This window comes from Canis lupus, chromosome 35 (genome assembly GCF_048164855.1).
Source record: "Canis lupus baileyi chromosome 35, mCanLup2.hap1, whole genome shotgun sequence".
Lineage (NCBI taxonomy): Eukaryota > Metazoa > Chordata > Mammalia > Carnivora > Canidae > Canis > Canis lupus.
In genome coordinates, this window is record NC_132872.1 from 10,265,744 (window position 1) to 10,286,227 (window position 20,484).

Consider the following 20,484-nt stretch of genomic DNA (forward strand, 5'->3'; position numbering starts at 1 on the left):
GATCTTGTTGCCAAAACACAAAATATGCAGGAACGAGCTAGTGAGATTTAGCTCTCCTAAATTTAGCCAAAGAGTAAAGAAACAGCCAGATGAAAACAGATTTTTTTTTTTTCAGTTTAGAAAGGCAAACACTGAGACGGATTGCAGTATGAGCATATGAGATCAATAAGTGTGTATTTTCTACACAGTGTGTTTCATGGAATATTAGTCACACTAGTGGCTATAACTAATTTGTGAAGCTAAGAATTGAGAATTGTTTGGATTCTAATGGGACTTGTCAGAGAGTTTGATATTCCAATATTTATTTTTAATTTACAAGAAACATATGGTGGTCTTGGTGTCCCAACATATCTGACCATGGAGTCCCTTTCTTGTGTGTGGAACATCTTACAAGACTGGAGTTCAACTGACCATCTTTAAGAATATTTTTTCCCATGTTAGAGAGACCCCTTACAGTAGGAAGAACAAGGGTCTAGACTTGCTGACACCCTGAAGTGATGAAAGCTGAAAATAAATATAATTAAGTTCAATAAGCATTTATTAAGTGTTTGTTTATATGATCATATTTCATAAGGAAATCTAAAATGCTGAGGTACATATTAACCTGTTGCAAATGGAAACTTGGAAACTTCTACATCAGCTGGCCATTCAAATAACACTCTTGGCAATTCAGAAAAACTAGTAAGGTGAGTTTATTATGATCCACTATATAAATATTTATCTTCTTTTATTTTTACTTAAATGAATTATCTAACTGGGCCTCTCAAACTGGTGATTTACATAATTCAAGGACATAGTGCACAATTTTTTTCTCTGTTAGGGAGCTATCTAAATGTTATTTTTATTATAAAACAAAGTCAAATGTATCCTGGAAAAAATGAAATATTTACAGTTATTTTATTTTATTTTATTTTATTTTATTTTATTTTATTTTATTTTATTTTATGGATTTTATTTATTTACTTGAGAGAGAGAGAGAGAGCGAGCATGAGGGGGTTGAATGGGGGGAGCTGCAGAGGAAGAAGCCAGCTCCTGGCTGAACAGGGAGCCCAACACAGGTCCCTGGGATCATAACCTGAGCCCAAGGCAGATGCTTAACCAACTGAGCCACCCAGGTGCCCCAATTTACAGTGATTTTAAAGATGAAATACCAGATGTTAGAAGTTAAAGTTTTAGTAGATTGTGCACCCAGATCCCTGAGGGAGCACTGTGTTCCTCATATGTCATAGATACTCTTTGGTGCTAAAATTTGAGACACCATGGCTTAGAATAGCAAAATAACACCTGGGAATGCTAAGAGCTATTTTAATACATTTTGAATAAAAGATATAGAAAAAATAGATTATTTTAATAAATTCCAAAGATGAAGACGTATCTCTGCCTTGTTGGTAAGACCGAAGTGTCAAGTTTGATGGAGATACACTAGCCGTGGTCTCTAGTCGAAAACTGCTTCTTCCGTGAACTTGAACTGAACTTCATTGATTCACACGATCACAGGATCTGTTCTAAATATTAGAAAAAAGAATGAGATGCTGTGCTTGATATTATCATGTCTTCAATGTGAACTTAATTCAGATTTAATGCAATTACTCTGTGTTGATTAAATCTCAAGCTGTTATTAAAAAACTGAATTATTGAGGTTTACCACTTATATAACAACTTTGGCCTTCTACATTGCACCATAAACCTTAATCATTATGTTGGCAATAATCGCTTTGTGGTTATTTAACATAAATAATTACTTCAGCTACTAAAATGAGATGATGCAGCATTACGTTGTCCCTACAACTTGTAGGGATAGCATTACTATTTCTACTTGAATTATTTAACTCTTAGCATGCAGTCCTTTTCATTGTTCCTGTCTACTGAATACTAAATAGAATAATATTATGGCCCCAGCCATGGAGTTTCTAACTCTCTGCCACATCTTAATGTTACTAGGCCATATTTGAAGACTGTCATCCAGCTCTTAAGGCTCTCTTCTTTTTTTTTTTTTTTTTTTTTTTTTTTTTTTTTTTTTTTTTTTTTTTTTTTAAGGCTCTCTTCTTTATCATGGCATAGGAGCTTCTCAACACAGATGGACTTTTTAATGGTAAAGCTTCAGAATTTGGAAACCAGCTATTTTCTTTGTCATCTTAATCATAAATTATCTGCTCTATTCCCCATGTTTTAATGAGGAATTAAGAAAAATAAGCATCCTGCCACTGTATTCTTTCTGATTTTTGTCCCTTTTTTTTCTTCAGCTGAATGTATACCTAGGTAATAAGCGTTTATGCAGGGATTTTTAAGGAATTGTGCTAGGTCTCAACTGTGGTGAGGAGGGGAGGAAAAAATGGGAATACGCTTTCTTGGCCTCATGGAGTATGCCACCTAGTTGGGAAGGTTGTAGACACCAGTTCTCCTATCTCTTGAAATCATACTGTAGAACTAGGAAGAAACAATATCTATTTTTGCTTATCTCATCCTAGGTCATAAATCATAATTATAACTCTTGAGGATGTTTTAGTTAAGATTAATATAAAGATTTATATATGACCCTCTACTTGGGATCTGAAGATCATATTTTATACCTGAGCTCAGGTCTCTCCGCTTGACTCCCCCTTGTCCCTTACCAAATAGAGTCTCCTTCCGATATGCAGTAGGGTCCCTGGATGTGTAGTTCTTGCTCTTATTGGTTTTGGTCCAGAATGATCCAGAGTTTAAGTTGTGTCTCTGCCATTCATCTATTTTTTGACTTTGGAAAGGCACTCAAGTGTGTTGAGTCCCATTTTCTCCACTGCAAAATGTGTATAGTAATGCCTACTTTCCAGAGTTGGTGGAAAGAGTTGAGACAAGGCACATAAACCACCATGCACATGGCTGGCATGTTGTTCTTGTTCAGTAAATGGCAGCTGTATTATCTGTTATTGATGAAGGATTTACTCTACAGGCAACCTATGGGGATAAAATGATTCCTGTACACAAACAACTTGTCAGGATATGCATTTGGCATCCATTTGTCTTACAATATTGCATGAGAAATTATTGAAAAGTGGCCCACGTGCTACCACCTCACCATCCTCTACCCACTGCAGGCATTTTCAATCAATCATAGTAAGCCCAAACATAGCCTTACAATTTTTCTCAAGACTATGTTCCAGGCAGCTACTACTACTCAATCACTATTGACATGAAAGATAAATCCTATTTGCCATCTAATAGCAAAAGAGTATGGGTAGGCAGATAAGACAGTGGTTTTAAGAAATTAGGAGCAATGAGAAGACATTTTGTGTAGAGGTACAGAAGACTGATTAAGAACCTTCCCAGAGAATGTGAAATGGTGGCTTGAAGAGTCTGAAGCTCAGCATAACAGAGCATGAGGATAAGTGGGTAGAGGTCTGACACGTTTTCCAGTATGTAAGTGATTTTTCACTCTAGGTATTGTGCAAATGCCAGCCACAGCCAGCTCACTTCAAAGGGCAGTGATGTACACAGCAATTTGTCTGTCACTGATTTATCTCTGTTGGGCAACCTATCTCATAGCAAAACAAAAAACAAACAAAAAGGCAGTTTAATTTCTTCAAAGGCATTGTTCAGATAGACCTACTGTTGATTTAAAGTGTGAGTCGGTGCTGATTCATCGTCCCTAATTCCCAGATTCCAGCATACCCAGACCCTAGGTTGTGCCCCTGGCACAGCTCTCACAGAACTGGGAAAGTTAACATGAGATAATCCTCCTACAGAGGACTGGGGAGATTTATGACACCTTTTTAGGTTTGATAAAGTCACACTTTTTTCTCTAAGGAGAAGTCCTCTTGTCTTAACTATGAACTCACACACAATGAATTTTAAGCCCAAACACATAGCCATTTAAAGGATGCTGTAGGAGATCAAAAGAGCAACGTTTCACAAAAGAATGGAAAGCCCTTGCTGCTCTGGTGATGTCTAAGCCTCTCAGACCCAATCAAATATTCATTTCCTTGCATTTGGTCAGATAGCAGGAGTTAAGGTTCACGAGCATGCCAAGTAGAATATCAGAACAGAACACCTCACTGGCTGCTCTGAAAACCAGTGAGCTTTTACTGTGGAATTTCAGGGTGGACTGTGCACCGTGTCCCTCAACCTTGTAATGGATCAGCGGGTGGATTGCCTCACCCTAACATGTATGATGACCCCAGACTTTGAGGACCAAAATATTCTGAGGGAGCTTGATCACGCTTAAGACTCAAGGAACTTGTGGCATGATGGCTATAACAAGTCAGACCTAGGCTCTGACCAATGTAAAATAAGGATCCTGACTGTTCCATCAAGGACTGAGTTGTTTTATTTTGGATGAAATGGCAGGCATGACATCATCCATTATAATAGATTTCAGTTGTATGTAAGAAGGGAATGGTATGTGTAGCTCTAATTAACCTTAAAATAGTAAGGCTTTTATAGATGCTTAAATTTTAAAGCAAAAAGAGTTCATTCTCTTTTGATTTCGGTGGTTTCAAGTTTAGGCCAACTTGAGATCATGAGTTTCACAAAATATGATAGTGGGTTTTATTTGTTTTTAATTTGTTTTACAAATAAGCACTGCATCCTTTAATCACTTAGACCACATCTGAAGTCAGGAATGGTAAATGGGACCCGTCAAAATTGTGCAGCGTCTCCCTTATGATGAATATTGAAAAGAATGGAAATATTTACCTTAGAGAAGACTATGGGAAGATACCTATTTAAAGTACTAGAAGTTATACCATATGAGAAAAGATATATCTTGTATAGAAGAACTATTGTCTACAGGTGATAGTTATTAGAAATCACATTTTGTCTAGGAGCAAGGAAGACTATTTTGGTTAGTCAAACTAAGAATAAGATGAAGCTTGCGACCTTGCAAGGCAGTGAATTTGTTTTCAGTTGAAGTGAGCAAGTAGAGATTTCCTGACCACCCATCAAAGAGACACTCCAAAATGCCACTTTTTCCTAGTAACAAGAGGTGTCTTAGACCATATAAATGCGATTTAAGAATTCAGTAGATGTAAATAAATCCCCATCCTATCTTTGATCCACAAACAGGATAATGTGAAGGAGGCTTACATTGAATACTGCATATGATGAAGTACATAGGGAACTTGGTGCTGGTGAACCGAAAGCATAGAGTTAAAGTTGAGCTGAAGGTATGAGCAGAGTGGAAAGAAAGAATTTTAAAAAATAGCCTCTTGGCTATTTTCCAAAGTTGGCGGTGAATGATAGAACATCCTGCCAGTCAGCAGGAAGTTGCTGCCAGCTGGCAGAGCCAAAGGATTGGATCAGAATGGTGGAATGGTCCAACAGGAGAAGGAATCCTGAAGTTTCTTTCTGGGTTCTGGGAGTGTGTGTGTGTGCATGTGTGTGTGTGTAAGAGAATGAATGTAGTTTTTAAGAAAGGAGAAGAAAAGGGAATGGCCTCAGAAGATAATTCAAAACTAAGAAGAGGGGGGATCAACAGTGGAAATGGAGGCCAAAAAAAAAAAAAAAAAAAAAGATAAGAACATGAATCTAAAAGAAATGAACAGAGTCCACATGGAAAAGCAAAGTGATCAGGAAGCCAGATCTACCCTGGCTCAAGTGGCAAAGGAAAAATTCAATTTGTGAATGGAGTCAGCCGTGCCACCTCTTCCAGCCAGTGAGCTCAGTGGATTCACTCAGCAGGTTCACTCTAGGCTTTTTTATTATCCCGGTCTTAACAAAATTAGGAAGTAAGGTGCTTGACGTTGCCCCTCCACTCCTCTCTTGATAGGTCATTTGCAGCTAGAAACAGGCTCCATCAAGAACCCTTTGAGTAGGGCCTGCCCTTTTTGAGACCACAAACCACCCTTTCCTCCAGATGGTGCCCCTTTCTCTGTGGCCATTCTTGCCTTGGGATCCACAGTGGAAGAGTGCCAGAGAAATGTCTTATTCTTAGTAAGCAGACACTTTATCTTCTAAATGAAATAATGGTAAATAATCTGTGGTCTTTGCTGATGAGACTAAGTTAGGTGAGTCTTCTAGTTATTTCTTTCCCAGCCGGGCAGCGTGCAATCGGATAAGGATTTTCCATATAAGTATGCCCCGTCTTTTGTTGTCCAAATCAGAGTGTCTGCTCTAGCCATGGATATCAAACTTAGTCAAAATGAAGTTTGGTAGGGTTTTGAAGAGGTGTGTGTGAGTTTCTGTCACAATCGGATCTCATAAATCGACATCTTTCTTCCTAAATACACTTCATCTAGTTTGAGTAATATAATCTACCTAAGCATTGGATTATACTTCTAAGTGGAGTTTTTTTGTGCAACAACAGAGAATTATGGAAAGGCCATTAAAGGTCTAACACTTTGAGTTTTCAGGTCTCCTTCTGTGTCATGTACATTCTGGAGCATGACTTAATTTTAAAATGGGAGAAAAAGGAAAAATTATTGCTGGCATTATGATGTTGAATAAGGTTTATAATAGCAATAATCCCCCATGAAAACAGTTGTTATCATAGTTAATGCCCATTTTGTCAGTGTGTTAACCTTCCCTGGCTCTGCCTCGGGCCATTAAACGGCCAGCCATTTGTTAAGCACCCCGGAGCAAGCAATTTCAGAGGGAATATTGCTGAGCTCATTTACTAAGTAAAGCACCTGAGAAGACAGTGATAAACTCTACACAGGTACATGTACGCACACATCTCTACATATACCTTTCCTAAGTCCTTCCTTGAAGAATATCATATTCTATTATTAGTTCCGGAATAGTCAGAGCAGTTCCACAGGCCCACGGTGTCCATTACTAACACAGGCTATCCCAAACTTAGGCTTTTGGGCACCTGCCCTAGCTGTCTCCTGCCGTTCTTCCCATGTCCAACTGGTATCACTGTTTAGAGTATTTGATAATTTTAACTCTGACCCTCAAGAGTAGGCCATGCCTTTAAGATGCTCAAAGATATGGGATGCCTGAGTGGCTCAGTGGTTGAGCACCTGCCTTTGGCTCAGGGCATGATCCCAGATTCCCGGGTTCAAGTCCCACATTGGGATCCCTGCATGGAGCCTCTTTCTCCCTCTGCCTGTATTTCTGCCTCTCTCTGTGTGTGTCTCTCATGAATGGATGAATAAAATCTTTTAAAAAAATGCTCAAAGATATAACTAAAGACAGAGTAAAAGTGATGTTACTTGCAGCCAGGAGCAAAATAAGAAAAGGAAGGAATAAGATGCTTCTACCATCCAGGAACATCTGTCCCTTCAATGGACAGAACTTTGTGGTAAATTTCTTCTTTTGGTTCTGTTTTTTATTTCCCCAATAAGTTATTTCTATTGCTAATTTAGTCAGTTATTAGATACATCCAATGTTATCTCTTTTAATGAGAGTAACATATTCACTCTTTCAGTCCTAATAACATCTTTATGAGGTTTGCAACTGATGGGCACAGAACAGAATTTGAACACAGGCTTTTTGACTTCTGTCCCAAGCTTTTCATCACCACTATATCATGCATCAATCTCCATTTCAAAATAGAACAGGCAAGATTCCTAGTAAGTGGCTGCCTCTGATCTCGTTGGCGTCGCATGCCAGTTCTGTACCAGACCAGGTATCAGTTATCACTGTGGTTACCGGTGTTTGTTCCGGTCAGCTATTAGTTATTGTCCAGGGAGGCTGCATTCAATGCATCTTTCCTATGTGTGAGCTGGTTTTCAAAGTCACAACAAAGCAGAGTTCAAATCCTGATCAAGAACATTATAATGGACTTTGTTAAAATTTGCTTATTCTTTTACTCTGGAAATAATTCCATACTCTGTTACTCTAGTTGCTCATTTGGTCCAGATTTATAGAACTCTAATTTTGAAAAGGATTTACCTAATTAGTTAAAGGTAGCTGCAACTATTCTCAACTACTTTGCTTCAGGGGAGAGCTATTTTAACCCAATGTCATTTCAAAGAAGAATAATACAGGTATGTTACATAAGTTTTGACATAATTAGTCATTCCATTAATGAAATAATTGGACCTCCTTAATCAAAGGTGGAACCTCTTCCTTAAAGCTTAGTTTGAGGAATCAAATGGGCGTAACAGTAGGAGGTACAAAGATTGTTTCAGAAGAGACAGAGAAAATTTTAATGAGAGAGAAATCTTTTCTCATTAAACTTCTAATTTGGAAAGGCTTTGTTCTATTTTTAATTTTTACTTCCCATCATCATTTTCACCATAGTTAACATTGTTAACTGCTAATGTTGGATGAGTATCATGTATGATGCATGCAAAACAATCACAGAGGACAAGCAGGAAACCATAGATTGTTTGTCAGAATATGGTGAGTCCTTGATTTCTTATATTGACCGAATGAAGTCTGAGAGCAATTTCTATAAAATCAGAGATGATCCTACACTCTCTATTAGTCGTTGTCTTTAATTGTCTCAGCAGCCCAATACTTACAGATTAAGAGAGCCCAGTTAGTATTTAAAAACAAAGAATCCCCCCCCCCAGACATCTTAAATTTACACAAGAACTGATGTAGAGTTATGAGTATATCTCAAACTCATGCTTTTCCAAGCACTTGAAACGTAGTAATATTATGTTAGTTCGTTAGTGTATGCTTATCAGTTATTTGCATAAGTGGTCTTTTTTGTCATCACTTTGCTGTCCAGGGTTTTCACTTGGTGTTCCATCTGGCAGAAAGCCATAGAAATCTTGGTGTTTCTCAGACTAAGTAAAGTTTCTTACTTCTTCAGTCCTTGATGTTCTATAGAATTGAGGTGTTAAAAAGCAAAAAAAAAAAAAAAAAAAATTACAGACAGGTGTCCTGTATGAGGATGAGTAAAACTGAGTTGTGGGATTTCTGCAAATCTAGTAACATAAACATACACTATAGCCTTGTAGACAAGGGTGTTGCTGCAAGTCGTTCATTCATGCTAATTTTTAAAGAATACGTCAAGATCAGTTGTAAGATGTCTCTAAATGATACGGTCTAATGATAAAATGTGAAAGCTTGCAAACAAAGTTTTTACTAATTTAGGACAGATTCAAGGTAATCCCTATAATAATGTCATTTTTTATTCCTTAACATTATGATCCATTTCCTTAAGTGGGAAAGTGGTAGAAAAGCCTACAATTTAAAAAAATGTGTAGAATCCTTGGTATGTTCTTTGAAATGCATCCTGTGTGTTGATGCCACACCATCTACCTTGCATAGCCAGATTGAAAAATGTTAACATTTGCTTTAAGGGGGACCAAGGGAGAGAGATTCTCATACAGTGTCAGGACCAGTGGAATCCTGGCATAATAAGCAACCATACCCAGAGTTAGGGTGTTCAGCAGGAGGAAGAGCAGAGTAGGGTTCCCTGATTTGTCCCTCTCTTGCTGTTTTTTAATAGCTGCTCTGAGATAATTTTGGATGAAATGCCCTCATTGTGGCAGTGTAAATTTGAAGTGGCAAAGTCTGACTTAAAACTGAACTCTGGGGGATCCCTGGGTGGCTTGGCAGTTTGGTGCCTGCCTTTGGCCCAGGGCGTGATCCTGGGGCCCCGGGATCGAGTCCCGCATCGGGCTCCCGGCGTGGAGCCTGCTTCTCCCTCTGCCTGTGTCTCTGCCTCTCTTTCTCTCTCTGTGTCTATCATGAATAAATAAATAAAATCTTAAAAAAAAAATAAAACTGAACTCTGCACCTGGTACGCAAAAGAGATGTTACCTGAAGTAAGCATGCATTGGAAGGAAGATACCAGTTGCCCCAGGGAGAGGAGATCATTAATACTTTTTGGAATCTCAGGGCCCTGTGAGAAAGACAGAGTCTGAGCCCAAGTAAAACATCTTCAGGGTGTCAGGGCACCAGACTGAATGAGGCAGGGCCCGAGCCGCAGGTGAATGTGTTTGTATGACCTGAGTCTGCTTTTTCTGCCCAGGAAGGGAGGCTATCGGGGGTTGTGACTCTTCAGCTCTGTGCTAAGAATCAGCAGAGTGGGCTGTATTGAAAACAGTTTTTGATTTGAGCATATGGGCATATTTCTCTTGTTCCCACTTCCCTTTTGTAACTCTCCCAGCTGCCTGGAGCTTTTCCGCACAGCTTTCTTACATTCATTGCACATTGAGTTTTAGAGACATGGCTTTTTAAAAGTATAATTTAATAAAAACCCGGAACAGCAACAGCTGTTGCTCATCCCCTTTGTCCTGTTTCTTATCAAATTCTCAGTTAGTTAGAGTAGCATTGGCATGGAAGACTAGAAACCTTAAACAATACCAAAGGGATCTAGCCTCAGTTTTTTTTTTCCCCCAACCATAGTAGAGCTGCATGGACAGCACCTCTTTTTACTTGCAAGCTCCTTTATATACATATACACACAGGGACTCATATTATCATCTTGACTAGTGCCTTGAATCAGAGTAAGGATACTTTGATTTGAACCCAGGTGTCGCTGACTCCAAAGACCAAGCTCTTTCCTTTAGTGTACTGTCTTCTGGGAGTGGATGGGGAGGAAGGCACCTCCTCCACCATTCCCTGCGATGTAGGTATTAGACCTCAATATTTGGGAAAATATTAGTGCTCCAGAAAAAAAAAAAATAATTAAAAAAATTTCAAAGTCATCTATGCATGAATGAACAAGAGTTTGTTTTGGGGACAGCAAAAACCCTGGAGCCCTGCCCACTCTGAGCTACTGTCCCCGACCATTGGTTGCAAGGAAAGAAGCAAGAACTGGTCTATCAATCTGAGTGATTTGTTGTTTAATCAAAAATCTATACACTTGTTAAAAGATCATTATCTATTTTTCATTATCCACTTGATCTTTCTAGTTCATAGATTTAGAAAAGAAGAAATATGCATTTCTCTCTTCCAGATGTATAACAAAGTCGTCCAGCATGGATGCACTCTATATTAGAAATGAATCAGGCATCTTAACTGCTGTTACTTTGAGGTCCATAACTGATGAGAATTTGTAAACTCTAACTTCCCTGTTTAAGGAAAAGAAAAAAAAAAAAAAAGGAAGGAAGAAAAAAAGAGAAAGATTATTACTGGCTGATACAAGTTTGAGAGGTTAAAGGAAAAAAAAAACCTGTTTATACATTTTGTTTTTAAAATTCAAAGCATTATAAAGCATTATGGCCAAGGCTGCCTCTACATTCTAAAAGGTTTTTTTTTTTTTTTTTTTCCAAAGGAGGTCTTTATGAAGGTGCATTAGCATGTGTAAATTAAGATTCTACATATACTATGGAATAAAAGCAAGCATTCAGAGACAGCCCAAAGGCTAATTAAATACATATCTTCATGTGGGCTGCAGCAGATAGTCTCGCATTTAACAGCATTCCCTTGCTTATTGCTTTCTCTGTTTGGAAGGGTTCTTGTCTTTCATTTTGATAACTACCAATCCTTGGGTAAAGCAACTATTACCTAAGACAGTTCATTAGAAAATGATTTTCTTCCACATGTGCACAGTCAACATCATTTTAATTAACGTATTTATGAGATATTTTCCTTATTCTTGTAGATTATTCTTTAATAAATCAATAACCTAGTGTTTTAATGACTCCACACCCCAGTCAAAATAAAGATAGGCAAAGCCGGTTTTTAGTGTATGTTGGCCATTGTGTTTCACATGGGGCAAAAGCAAGGATGTGTGGAAGGGTCTAGAAAACGTGTCCTCACCGCAGGATATAAGGCAGAGCCCAGGTGTGATTCCCCTGCCCCCAGCACCAATACCACACGCTCGGACACACTAGCTGTAATTATTTACGTGGCTGAGTAATGGGCTTTACAGTCAGAACCTTCGAGTTGACATGATTCTGTTGTTAGTATCCTCCTCCATACCCCCACAGTCTCACCCCCCCCCACCCCGCAAAGAAGCCCCAGGAAAATAAATGTAAATTGATTCAATAAAAGCTCTTTCTTCACTAATATGCAAATTAAGAGAGAGCCATTTGAGAGTGAAGATTGATACACAAAGATAATAGACATATAGTCACAGACACTTCTCAGAAGACAGAATTTGATGTATTGTGATTGTTCAGCTTTTTTCTCTCCAGGAGGTCATCCCCTCCCTATTGTGTAGTCCTTTTCATTAACGTAGCCAAGAAAACAAACGCACTGCTCTTTTTTCCCCAGATTGGTCTAGACGTTCTGTATCAGACTTGTTAGTGGCACCAGTAATACTCATTTCTCATCATATCTTCAGGTTACACATAAATATATTGATCATATTTACAGTACAAGTATAAGGCAGTGGTGCTTGGTATTATTACATATTTGAAAAAAATATAAGAATGAATCAAAGAATATATACATCATTAATGTAGAACATCCAAATTTGTCTCCAGGTCCCTGTTCTACAGATGAAGAATTAAAGAGAAATAAGGCTGTGTTTTGTCTGAGGCTACACCAATTTTGTGAATAAAATAAGGAATGATTACTGGACCAAAGAATACTTTAACAAGCTTCATTCTCTCCTCAAACCGCAGCTCAGCTGTTCCTTTTTCTCCCAAACACTATTACCCATCTCCACAGGATGAACAGGTTGCTGCTTCTTTGTTCTCTCACATTACCCTATGTGTGCACTCAGCATACGATATTGACATTTGATATTAATGCATCTCTCCTTTACACTAAACTCTAAGATTTTTGATGACAAGAACCAAGTCATATTAATCTGTACAACCATATCTAGTTCAATGCCTGCAATGAAATCAATTCTTAGTAAAAGTTGTTGAATTAGATGGAACCACTTTAAATAGCCAACTCTCACAGTGCATTTATATGTGATTGATATTCCCCCAAAATATTTACTCATAACTTTCGGGAATATATTATGGAAAGTGACATATAACATTAATGACTTTTTTTTAGAGGCTAAATCTTGGCAAGCTTGAGGTGCAAGACATTAATTCATTTTGTGCAAAATAAGCACTTTTAATACTATGGTTTTACTTTCAACAGTTCTATAGAAATTAATATAATGACTGAGTATCAATGATGAGCTTCTCTAAAACCGGGCAAGAAGATAAGTGATAACTAATCCATATCAAGACATCCTGAGGGTTGCCAAGAGTTATGAAAAATCATTTACCTTCTGATTTTCTTTAGAATGCCTACCATCTTATGCCAAGAATAGTTTGCTATCAAGACTCATTGATTAAGGGTGCATCTGCTGAGATGGTGTCTATAATTAGGCCAGAAAATAGTCCCAGATCCTTAATTTTCTCCTCCATGGCCATCACTGATACTTAACTCCTGTCCTTAGAGCTACCTTTTCCCCCATAAGAGTATCTACACACTTCAGAGAAGATAGAATTCCATTTCTACTCTTCTTTATGTGTTTTGTCTTCTATGAAAAGCCATCCAGTCATCTGACAACGCTGCCCTTCATGCTGACATAGACCACTTTCCCTCAAGTCAGTGCCATATGGACAATTGAAAGTTAATTTCTGGCACCTCCTGAGCATCATTGTGTATAAATATGCCTGGACTTGTTTCAGGAAGGACAACTCACATCAATTATCTTTTCATATCTTTTAATATTTATAGTGAAAAAAACCCACACATTTTATACTGGTGATGACCCAAACAGCATGAATCATATCCCATCTAAAGCAAAAAAAAAACATCTGAAGATTCTAAGATAAAGTTAAAGAAGCTTTTATTTTTTATTTTTATTTTTTTTTAACATTTCAGTGGACCAGAGACAAGAATGTGCTTCATTAAGATAGAATCATAAGCTGCTTGAGGGTAAGGGACATTTCATTATTTGGCTCTACCTTCCATAGCTCCTTACATGACATTAAGGATCTACATTGTTTAAAATAAATATTTGCTCATTTATTAAGTATCAGACTGGTTATTACAGACGGAAAGCCACAGCATGAGGTTCTTCTATGCACAGTTCTTATTTATTTATTCTTCTTTCTTCATTTCTAGAATTGCTCCTGGGACATATGCATGATCACACTCCCTTGTGTTCCTAGGTGGCCTCAAGTTGCCTGCCACACTGCTGATCACACACTGCGTGAAAATCACACAGCCTCTTAATGTGACAGCTCCAGGGGCTGAGATGAAGCCAGGGAGAAGGCATGGCTTTGTCAGTCAAATAGCTTTGAAAACTGATTTCTCTAAAGGTTGTGATTTTTCTGAGATCTCTCAGATTTCTCTGATGTGATTTCTCTAGAATTCTTCTGTTTCGGAAACAGTGGAATCTACAGAAGACATTGATCTGAGACTTAGGAGCTCAGGTTTTTGTTTGTTTCTGCTTTTGTGTTATCACTGCAACTCAATTAGGGGCCTTGAAGAAGATCTTGAATATTCCACTTTGTGATTTGGAAGATAAATAAAATTATATAGCTTAAGTCCTTAATTCCATATAAGCAATAGAGCTGGAACCCTATGGTAATATTTAGAGCACTGCAGCTGAACCCATTAAGAAGCTGAAAAAATGGTGAGCACGGTCAATCCTTCAGAAGTTAAAACACAAGACCCCTGTTGTGCAAAGTTTCAGGTATTCTAACTGTAACCCTGAACTCACTCAAGACTTGGTAAATATTTCTCTATTCTCAGGTCAACACTTAAAGAAACAGACGTCTGTCATTAATCTCTCTCTCTCTCTCTCTCTCTCTCTTTGACATCTTATTGAGCATTAAAACAGAGTAGTGTTTTACCTTGATTCTTCCTGTATAATCACAAAGCAAAATTACTCCTTCTGCATGACTTCACAAAGCACCTAGCTAGAACACGTAGATTAGTAGCTTCAGGTATTGAATTATTAGTGGCATCTAAATAGGACTTTTGTAGAAACTTATCACCTGTGTCCTCAGAAATTTCAGGCTAATGGGATACACTTTAGGATTTGGAAAGATGCAGAGCCCCTTATATTACTCGTTAGAAAAAAAGCATCGGTCAACCATTAATATCTGTCTTTTGTCCCTCGCTCCTAGACTCCAGCAATCTGGCTCTGACCTCTGCTAGAAGAAAAGTAAATAAATCAAGCAATGACAACATTTAGGGAAATCATTTAAAAAGTATTTGTTGATTTGATTTTAATGTACACATTATTTTAAGAAAAAATACGACGATTTGCTCCTTCACGTGTGACTTCCAGCTGATTCCTGCATGTGGCTATGAGTCTTAGTCTGAATCTAGTGTAAATCACTCACAGTGACAGAAATATTTTCTTTGTTTTTCCATTCATTCACACCTGGTTGTGAAATATTTCCCAGTTGCATTTCCATTCATCTTCACCCCAGCAGGGTGTCTGTGTTTTAGTGGTCCCGCTAGGTTTGTCCCGCTTTGCCAAAGCTTCAGGACTAAACCTGCTGTGCTCATGACGGCTTGGGAAGGGGAGTACCTTATCTGAAAGGAGAGGTATCTTGTAGGATTACTCAGTCTCTGAACAGATAAGGTAAACAAGACCATTTTGGAATGAAACCTGCAATATCTAAGAGACACGGCCCTGTCCCAATGCTTCATCCTGCCCCTACCCTGTTCTGTTTCTCTGTTTCTTCCTTTGAGGGCCCATTCTCCCCTGGCTTGCTCAAAATTGCCTTATTCTTTCATTTTCCCAGATCAGCTCTGCTATTCCTGGGTCTTTCTTCATCCTTTGGTTTCCAGGTGACCTATTTGCTCTTTGTATACTTGCTTTCTCCTGGGGCCATCACATGTGAACAGATGAAGATATTTTCCTTGCCGTAGTAAGGTCAGACACTGGCAGCAAAAGAACCTGGCTATTGCTTATTTACCTTTGAGGCTCGGCTCGAATGAATCTTCTTTAGGTTAAATGGCCCCTCCTCTGTCTTTCCATAGCTCTGGCCCATCCTTCTGATGTAAAACTTGTATTATGGCTACATCATGTTGATTTCTTCCCCTTTCTTCCTCTATCACCTCCCTATCTTCCTGAGGTAGGGCCTTGACCTTTGAATATTTAATGCTTAGAATGATGCAAACTATGTGATAGGTGTTGAAGAAGTTATTACAAAGTGCATTAGCCTTCATAGGTCATATCATTAAATAGTGATTATCCAAGTTTGTGACTTTATCTCTTTCCATAACTGCAAGCCAAGGGCTTTAAAGGATGGGGGAGACCTGATTGATCGTCTGCTGGAATGGTGGGAACCAGGTCAGGCTTTTTTCATCTCTGTAGGTTTGAAATAGAAAACATTAGCAGGGGTGAAATGCTTTAAATAGGATAAGTGGGCTGGATCAGATAAGATAGAAAGTACCACATACTACAAAATTCCACATGGCAAATGATATATTTTTTTTCTGGTTTAAAAAATTATAAAAAAAAAAACAACAAATAAACAAAATACCTGATTATTCTTTCTAGCCTATGGCTTATTCACTGTGCCTGACTTTGCTGGCTCTGACTAGAAGTGTGCTCTGTCTAAGGGTATTTCTGGGCCAGCTTAGTTTTTTTCCAGCATATAAAAGTCTCCATGGGGTCCTGTATAAGGAATTTATCCTCAGTTCCGGTCAGGGTTACAGGAGGGGAAAAATGAGACCTACCAACTACTTTCCTTTGAAGGACAGAGAAAATGTACATTGAAAGATGAATTATATCCTGGACCTTGTTTCATTACCACCTCCTGCCAATTATGTGGTGGGAGAAAGGATGATGTTTCATAGAATTTAATAGATTTCTGAGCTAGAAGGCGCCTCAGAAATCATCCAACACAATTCCCTTATTTTATAAATGAGGAAACTGAGGTTAGGAGAGGTTAAGTGACATGTGCAGGAGGGTAGGAAATGGCAGAGCGGGGCTGGAATCCAATTTCCCTAACCACCAGTCGGCCCTCCTCACCGCCTTCATGCGACCTGGAGAAACAAAGAGCTCGGTGGGGCTCCTCTCCCTCCGCAGTGCTTTCTTTTGCTCCTCTAGCTGTCTTCTCACTATTCAGGGACTTCTAACTCCCATAAGTCTCTCTTCATCTTTCAAAATTCATTTTCAGGAAAGTGACTCACACCGTATTTTTATGTAACTATTAAACCTTAATATTAGGGCATTTTTAAACCAGACTTATAAGGATGTTGAAATAAAGGACTAAATAAAGAAGAGGGTTTCTCCATGATGTCAGAGTCCAGCTCACCTTAGTTGACATGACGGCTTTCAAAAATAAAAGCAATATCTGCATGAAGTTAGAAATTCAAAAAACCCAGAAAGGTAAACTCTAAGATTCCTTTTCCCATAGTCACTGGCTCTAGTGGAAGTTGCTATTAACAGATTTTATCTACAGCTCAGCAAAATTTTGAATGCTTTATGCATAAACCAGCATAGCTAGTTGAGGATAGATGGACAGGCCATCCAAAAGATAAGCAGAGGGATCCCTGGGTGGCGCAGCGGTTTGGCGCCTGCCTTTGGCCCAGGGCGCGATCCTGGAGACCCGGGATCGAATCCCACGTCGGGCTCCCGGTGCATGGAGCCTGCTTCTCCCTCTGCCTGTGTCTCTGCCTCTCTCTCTCTGTGACTATCATAAATAAATAAAAATTAAAAAAAAAAAAAAAAAAAAAAAAGATAAGCAGATAGGTAGTAAATAAAATTTTTGACAAAGAGTTTAGCCTACACAAGTAGGATTTCTTTTAATAAAATAACAGATTGTTTTTTAAATCAGTGTGTATGATGACTTTTTAAATAGCTGCATATTATTCAACTCTACGGATGACTAGTAACTTATTTAATAGTCCCTAAGATTTTTCCAGGTTTTGCAATTATAGGTAGAATAATCATGTTTGTGTGTCGGGCTGTGGATGCATGTCCACATATACTACACACACTTCTGCAAACAGAACTATAACAGTGGAATTGTTGGATTAAAGTATATGATCACTTGAAAATATGATTTTTTGAAATAGGGCATTTAAATGTCTAAAGAAGAAGAAAACTTAAAGAAGTCTCTTTTTAAGATTTTATTTATTTATTCATGAGAGACACAGAGTGAGAGGCAGAGACACAGGGGAAGAAGCAGGCTCCTTGCAGGGAGCCCCATGCGAGACTTGATTCCAGGATACCGGGATCATGGCTTGAGCCAAAGGCATCAGATGCTCAACCACTGAGCCACTCAAATACCCTAAAAAGTCTTCAGTTATAGCTTTTCCTGCCATCTCTCTAAGGCACCAGAAAAGATGCCAAAGAGTGAGTAGCTGGAGAGAATTCCCAGCATAGCAGCCTTTAGTATCAAAAGAAGGGTGTTAATTCAGAGCCTGGAGACTGTGATCATAGATTGGGGGCAAAAATTAAATACGATGGTAAAGAATCTGGTTCAAAATGGCTACATAGGGTTTAAAAGGGATGTTTAGCAAAGCAGCTCAACCACGAATACAGTGTGGAACAAAGAATGGGCCTCCACCTATGCAGATTTCCTCTTCCAGGGAGTCTTCACTGCCTGGTGGGTGGACCACAGACCTCTGTGAGGTAATGGTGCTTGACCAGACAAACTAAAGTTCCTAGCAGGAAAGCAGGTAGCATTTCTTAAAGGTTCCAAGATGGAGACTGTGGGGTTGTTATCTACTTGCTTTTAAAGAGGAGCTAGGCTCTCCTCAGTCTTCTTTTACTAGCTTATTAGTTACTAGCGCAGCACCAGCAAGCTAAGAGCAGCAGCCAAACCCTAATCAATAATGTATCCGTCTGTATCCGAATCAAAGGCACCATGGTAAGGAAAGCATAGAGTACGTGCAATCACAATGCACAGCAGCAGGAGCCAGACAGCTGAGGGGGACCTGAGTTAGATCACAGAGAAGAGAGAAGCTGAGCAGGGGGCAGAAAGCTGGGGAGAAAGACCCAATTGTTAAAAACAATACAGTCCTTAATGTGAAAGGTTGACGCTTCAAAGGACAAAGGAGGCTCAGAGCTTTGGAAAATCAGAATCACAAACACACACACACACACACACACACACACTCACACACATACATCTATATGTGTACGTATGCGTATGTATGTTTTCTGCTTCAGAAGGACAGGGGTCAAAGGAAGTGAAAGTCCTGGGCAGTTTTTTGGATAATTCAAACAGAATCTCTGCATCACTTGAAATTTTCCAATGTCTCTTTGGCCTCTGTTTTCTAGACAAGGCATCAGGCCTCTAACCGAGAGTCAAGGATTCAGAGTTCACATACTGAGTCCTATCATTTGAACCTGTAAACCACGAAGCATGTCTCCCAAGCAGTGCATCTGAGCTATACTTCTACTATTTAATGCCAAAAATTTTTTTTTAAAAATTAAAAAAAATAAAAGTTTGGGGTGTTAAGTTGAAAATAGAAATAGAAATGTGAGAGCTGGGAGGAATCTTACAGGTCATTTAGCCCAAACCTTTAATTTTGTAGACGTGGAAACCAAGCCTTCAGAAGTAGCTACTTTAACTAACATCACATAATTAGGACTAGATCTCAGACCTCTTTGATTACCACCTCAGTTATCCTTCTGCTGCTCTACCACTAGGCACTGTATTCAGCATTTCTATTTTTGTTCATGGGAGAAAATTAACAGGCAACCAATGTTTCATTATTGCCTGGGGGGAAAAAGATGCATTTATATCTTTCTACAAATGGATTAACATTCAGTAAAGAAAACAGTGAACTGAAATATCTAAGATGATATGGTTTTTCTTATTTCACATACTTTGGAGTCCATCACTCTTTCAACGAATAGACTTTACTTGGGGGTGGGGGGTAGAAAAAGAAGCATGTGTGCATGTTGGGAAAGGGGGCAGGATGAAGAGATACTTTATCCTATGGTCAAATGTAAATTATTTGTATCACCACCACTTTTAATCTTTTATTGTGAACCTGAGCTATGAGGAGTTCTATATAGGCTTAACATGTTATGATCATATATGCCCCCAATGTCTCTGGGGCTTGTTTATTTATTGTCTTTTTCCATTTGTGTGTAAGACCAAGAGGGCACAGAGCAAGTCTGTTATTTATACTTATGTTATTTAAGGTGCTGCTGTGATGTAGACGTTTGTTTCTAGTTCATCTCTGATCTAAAACCAATGTTCTTATTGCTCTCCTCCAAGTGAGGATTCTGTATCCCTCTTCAGGTGGTTTTCCCACCTTCACCGCAACGTCCAAGGTCACTGTGGCAGGTGAAAGGTTGTGGAAAATCACACATGGCAAGAGCAGAGGTAACACTTTCTCTTGTAGTTCATTGGCTAGTACTGAGTCATACCTATAAACCTAACCACAAAGAATTCTGGGAAATGTAGTCAAGTCATGTTTGTCTGGAAAACATGGGTTCAAGGATCAACCAGGAGCCTTTGCCACACTACTGTACACCCAGAGCCTAGAAGAGTGTTTGGTTCATAATAGGTGCTTAAAAAATAACTACTGAAGGAAACTTTGAATGAATGAGTAGAGTCTATCTAACTCTCTTATAATCCTATAGGGTAAGTCATTAAGTGTGAACTACTTATCCAAATAGAAATGAGAATTCATTATGATTCCATTTTTAAAGAAGGTCTTAGTAACTTTCAGCTCATTTGATTTTTCTTTCTTGTCTGCAAGGATCCTTACCTGAAAATAACTTCCTTTTCATGAAAAGCTGTTTCCACAAAAGTAAGGCTAAGTGGAGCT

General features: G+C 38.6%; 1 long non-coding RNA gene across 3 annotated transcripts in view; it reads left to right on the top strand.

Moving 5' to 3' along the window:
- LOC140624808 (uncharacterized) overlaps positions 1 to 12,596 on the top strand; it is a 610,288-nt gene extending 597,692 nt beyond the window's left edge. For 2 of the 3 annotated variants that reach the window (XR_012024248.1, XR_012024247.1), the window contains 2 exons: positions 575 to 686; positions 12,255 to 12,371. This is a non-coding gene — a long non-coding RNA (uncharacterized lncRNA). Of the gene's footprint in view, positions 1 to 574; positions 687 to 12,254 lie in introns of all 3 variants that reach the window. The other variant, XR_012024249.1, reaches the window with a different exon arrangement.
- Positions 12,597 to 20,484: the final 7,888 nt, after the last annotated feature.